The following is a 5,229-nucleotide window of genomic DNA, read 5'->3' as shown; positions in this document are numbered from 1 at the left end:
AGGCTCTTTAGCCAAACATTTTTTTTTTCTGACTTGATCTGGGTCTGCTTTGGGTTTAATTTGGAAACCTTTCCAACTCAAAACACATGGGAGTATATCTCCAGCATGAGGCAATTCAGTAGAGAAACACCACGTCTCCTCTCCATAAGAGCTTTTGGGCATGCTATTATGCCTTGCAGGCAACACTCAAGATGTGCCAATCGTTTCATGGTGCCTGCATGTTACAAAAATTGTGCATATTAAAACTGGGACCACCATTAAAAGACATCTGTGTTAGGGAAAGGCCAAGGTAAGGTCTGCTAGAAGTTTTGCTGACTAAACATCCTTGCTTTAAATCTTCACTCACAGTAAGAGTGTGTGAAAGGGCCATTCCAGAAATACCGCCTCTGATCTCTGCCTACAGACAGGGAGGTAGAGGTTAAACCCTAACTTGTCAAGTCCTTTTTGAGAATCATTCATATACTAATCCCATTGAGCAGTCTGCTATGGTTGGAGACACAAAATGATCCCCAGACATGAGAAAAAGCCCTGATAACTGCCCAGGGCTGCACTCAAAAGTTCATGTACAACAGCAGGGCTCAGTTAAATCCTCAATTACTGTGAATGCCCTGAAAATCTGGCATTTCCAGCTATCAGACATGCAAGTTAGGGGCTCTGCACAGCCTTTTGCAGACTGCTGTTTTGCAAATCTGGCTAGAAGTAAGTCAGGAAAACAAGTGAGGCAAGGGGCAGCCTGGCTGACTGCTTGTGAAACCCTTCTGTTGGAAACAGGCTCCAAGCCAGCTTCTTCCTTTCTATGATGTTTCCCTTTCAGGTCTGAGTCCACTGTCTACCTCTGCCTCTTTTGAAGATTTTTTTTTCCTTTGAACATTGAGTTCTTGCTTCATGGGGAAGCAGAGCCATGGGAGCATCAGCCAAAAAAAACCAAACAAACAAACCACATTTGTAGCTCAAGAATCTAGAGTTGAGGCCTCTTACTTTATTTGCTTTTGGATCTTCACACATATTCAAACCCCTTACAACCTCAGTCCCTGCTGGCAGCAGTGGGTTTGCCAGTTCCCAGTTTCTTTGAGTGTTAGAGGTATTGTTAGGGCATCATCTATATCTGGAAGAGAAGGCAATTACTTTGAAACCTATGTAGCAATTGGGACCTAATTTCATTAAAAAGAGGGAAAGACATTTTTCCTTTTTTCCTTAAAAAATAGGATCCCAGCTTGATAATGCCTAAGAAAGCTCTGAAGCACTTGCTGAGCTGGTTGAAATAGATAAGCCTAAAATAGATTCTCCACAGGCAGTTACAGAAACTTGAATCTGAAATATTGATCAGGTAAACTGTCGGAAAAACACGTTGATGTACAGCCGTGTTACACAGCCTAACTTTGCCCATTCATGCTTCAGGTAACAGTCCATAACAGCCAAGTGCCAACATTAGTGTTAGAAGGAGACACTTTTTTTCTTGTTTGTTCAAAGTAACTTTGTCATGTCTCAGGCTGTACATCTACACCAGGAAAAGAAAAGGAAATAAAAATCTTTCTTAAGCTAATTCCCCCTCTGGAGAGCATCACACTGTGCCGCGGGCCAGCCCAGACAGACCCACCCGCCGCTGCCACCTGTCCCCAGCAGCTCCCTGCATCAGGTCACCCTCCTTGTAGCTCCAAAGGTTGGGAAACTTTCCAATCCCTGCCAGGGGCTTTTCCACACAGAGTACAAAAGGCCTTGATCAGCGCTGTACCAAAGCCAAGCCTAGCTTTGAGCTTTCCTTTGTTTTCTCCAGAAGCTTCCCAGCTAGCACAGTGGAAGATGCACCATCTGAATCCGCTTGTCTGCAGCCACAGCTGTGGGCTAAGATGCTTGTGTTTTCAGATATTTATTGTTAAAAAAAGACTATACATCTTTAGAAGACTATACACCAAAAGAAGTGTCTTTCTCTGGAATTAGTATGTATTTTGTAGCGCATTTTCAGGAGTTGAAAACTGCATGGAAAGTGGAAGGTACTGCAACTGTAATGAGTGGTAGGTGCAAAACCAAGATTTCCCAACAGAGCAATCACAGGAAGTCATGTCTGCAGACAAGCTTTGTGAAGATGAGGAGGAGAACATGGTCCTTTGTGGCCAAGCAGAGACCACTGCCCCAGCAGCTTCCTCAGTTCAAAGCTGAATCTCAGGACGAAGGCTGGACACACAAGACAGTGCATGAGGTAATCCCTGACCAAGGCACCAGGACTGAGACTGCTGCAAACTTCTCTGTATCATGGAGATCTCAGGGAAATTGGCAGCAAAAACACATAGACAGTCAAATAAAATAAACATATCAGAACTACAGAGACTCAGAGACAGCTCCTATTTAGGTACATTAAACCAAGTCTTCCCAGGCTGCAACAAGGAAGAAGCTGGTCTCATCTCTGCTCCTTGGTACAAGCTTCAGAAGACAGGACAGTGATCACTGGTTTAAAACAGGTCTGTGTGTCTGCAGAGGTGGTTCCAAATAACTTTCCCTTTGGGTGAACAATTACAAGCCAGATCTAATAATTCGCTATGGTATCTTTAACAATCTAGTTCCTGTGTGTTCTGCCCTTTCAGGTGGTCCAGGTTTTTTTTGTAAAATTAAGTCTTTTAACCCAGGTCATGGACAGGGTCACACAAACAAGAAATCATGGATTTCATGTCTGCAGCATCATTTCATTACCACTAAAATTACCATTAGAATAAATCAAAATACCATAATCTGTCTATTTCTCTGCTGACACAAACGCTACCTTACGCTGGACAGGCTGTTTGAGAAAGCTTAAAATCAAAGAAAAAAAATCTAATCCTCCATGTAAACCACTGTCACTTGAATAACTAAACTGCACAAACTGTAATGCTGATGGAAACCCAGAGCAGAATTCAAACCAGCTTTAAATATGTGCAACTCATTCCTTCTGTTCTGCCGCATCATCATCCAAAGAGGAACACACAGACACACAAAATGATTCATACAGGAAACCCAGAATACTGCAGAATTCATCTCTCTGCTGTGACAAGCTCATCCTAGTTTCATGTATTTTATTTCCAATGGAAATATCTTTCAAGACATTGCTTCCACGTTTTATCCAGGTTACTTAGTATGAGTGACATATCTTGATACAGGCAAGATTTAGCAAATACAGCATAGTTTCATGAATTACGTGTTTCTGCATTACAATCCTTCAGGCTGGAGATGTCAGTGCTGCAGACACTGTTTAGACAGGAGCCAAGTTTACATCAAAGAGAAGAGGAGGAGGAGAAGAAGAAGAAGACGAAAAGAAGAAGAAGAAGGAGAAGAAGAAGAAGAAGGAGAAGAAGAAGAAGAAGAAGAAGAAGAAGAAGAAGAAGAAGAAGAAGAAGAAGAAGAAGAAGAAGAAGAAGAAGAGGAAATAATATTTCAGTATTTCAGCTTGGTACTTTTTGGTACTGGCTTTTTGCCTGGTTTTTTTTTGCCTACCTTCCCTAATCATTTGTTCTGCTACTGCAGTCACTCTCTTCCATTGATGGCCTGAAAGTCCCCCTCACATTTTCACAGGGTTTGAGTAGAATCCTGCAAAAAGAGGAGATAAGAGTGGTTTGTCATCAGCAGTTAGGATGCTGCAAGGCTTGCTGGGGGTAGAGCAAGCCAGGGCTGCCCCCTGCTTACAAAAGCTGGTGTCTGGTTGCAAGGCATGAAAGAAAACACAGGTAATGAAGAAAATGTAACTGCACCTTTAAAGTGATATTTGCCAGCATCTGTGTCTCGTTGTGAAATTCAGTGCACTGTTACAGAGAAATGAGTAAGTTGCAAGGCAGAGTCTTTGTGTGGGTACTGTTCTGTGTGCTGGGTTAAAAGCCAGGGGATGGGGGAAGCACTCGCTTGCATGGGTCCAGCAAAGCATGGTGTGAGCTGGGCCCTGCTGCTGGCCTTCCCTCTCACCACTGGCAAAAAGGGAACTGACACAAGGGTAGGCACAAATGCATTATAAAAGACAAAGCAACAGGAATTTCCATTCCCTTAACAAATTTTGAAAATATTCTGCTCATGTCTCAATGTGGCACGTTTTTGCAATTAAAATCTCCTTTCTTGTGAGAGTGACTTTACACTCTGTGTTGGGGATCAAAAGCATAAAAACATAACATGGATGCACCTGAGTAAGACATAAATTAAGCAAAAGTTCATTTTTAGAATGGACTTCAAGTAGCATTTTAATCCACTTCTACTCCATGACTATGACTTTTGAAGGGCTGGTTTTACAGCACAGAAGGAAAAAAGGAACAATATTTTTTAGAAACAGTAAAAAGGCTTTCAAAAGGTTTTCAGAACCTTTTAATCCTACTTTGGTATTCTGACAATCTTCCTCAATTAAATACTTCCTCATCATCAAAGATGCCACTGGTACTCTCAGGAGAGTTCTGTGGCACTTCTCCTTCCAACAACCACCACAGTGTTGCCCACATCTTTGGGCAGATTCTCTGCCACATCCTGTAGGTTTGCTCAGCAGGAGAGAGAGGTATGAGCAATTGGCTTGGCTTTTGTTTGCCTTAGCTTTTTAAATAATCAGAACTCCCTATGAGTAATTTTTCCAGTAGGTTTTGGTCTCCCCACTCCTTTTCCCATTTGGTATCTGCCTAGACAATGCTCACTGCTACCTGTACCTACACTATAAAATTTTATTTAAAAACTTCCTAATACTGCCAATATGGAAGTGCCTAACAGGTTTTTTTTCTAAAATGCTTTTATTTCCCCTTTTGGTCCCACAGCAAGTTTTGCTGACTGTAGTCTATGTTAACAGTAGGGCAAAAAATGGTGGGAAAGGTCAGGAACTCCAGGAGATGGAAGGACACAACAGTGACTCTCCTAAAAGGCTTCTTTCTGCTTCAGGCAGTGCACTGTGACTGAACAAATGGGAAGCTGAAGATAAGTTAGAGGAGAAAAGGAAGGAGATTACAAAAATAAAGGCTGTTTCTCCTTGGGGATGATCTCATATCTGAACAACTGAACTCTCACTTCCTCATCCTTTGTCTTCTGCTTATTACCAATGTTGGCACACGGAAGCCAGGAAGGAAACAGAACAAAACAATTTTAGGGTGATAATGTTATTTGCAAATATCTGAGAATGCTAGTAGGAATCACCATTTTTCTTATTCATTAAAAGGTTTTAAAAAATATCTCCTTAGCCCAACCTAAAAATGAAGGAAATATCTGAGGAAGGTTGGTTTCTTTTGGTTGTTTAAAAGTAGC

Source organism: Fringilla coelebs (assembly GCF_963513975.1).
Source record: "Fringilla coelebs genome assembly, chromosome: 5".
Taxonomy (NCBI): domain Eukaryota; kingdom Metazoa; phylum Chordata; class Aves; order Passeriformes; family Fringillidae; genus Fringilla; species Fringilla coelebs.
This window is presented reverse-complemented; position numbering follows the sequence as displayed.